The following is a 455-nucleotide window of genomic DNA, read 5'->3' on the forward strand; positions in this document are numbered from 1 at the left end:
TGACTAGATCGTCCTGGTTTTACATAGAACACTGTAAAACCTCAGCTACTGGTAGGTGACTAGATCGTCCTGGTTTTACATAGAACACCGTACAACTTCAGCTACTGGTAGTTGACTAGATCGTCCTGGTTTTACATAGAACACTGTAAAACCTCAGCTACAGGTAGGTGACTAGATTATTTATCAACGCTAAAGTCATGCCAGAAAAAAATGTGCCCAACACACAGTAACAGTTTGTGGTACAGAAATCCATACCGCAGAATTATATTACTTTTTATATATAAGTATGTTTCATAAAAATAACAACATCAAACATCTACCAAAAACTTCATCAATCACGACGACAGCACTAGTTTTACATAGCCGTACAACTTCAGCTACTGGTAGGTGACTAGATCGTCCTGGTTTTACATAGAACACTGTAAAACCTCAGCTACTGGTAGGTGACTAGATCG

General features: G+C 38.7%; 1 protein-coding gene across 1 annotated transcript in view; it reads right to left on the reverse strand.

The window, feature by feature from the left end:
- The window catches only part of LOC110461507 (dynein heavy chain 8, axonemal-like), a 123,008-nt gene that overhangs the window by 24,381 nt on the left and 98,172 nt on the right, over nucleotides 1-455 (reverse strand). The window lies entirely within an intron of this gene.

The sequence above is a fragment of the Mizuhopecten yessoensis genome, unplaced genomic scaffold, assembly GCF_002113885.1.
Source record: "Mizuhopecten yessoensis strain PY_sf001 unplaced genomic scaffold, ASM211388v2 scaffold10631, whole genome shotgun sequence".
Lineage (NCBI taxonomy): Eukaryota > Metazoa > Mollusca > Bivalvia > Pectinida > Pectinidae > Mizuhopecten > Mizuhopecten yessoensis.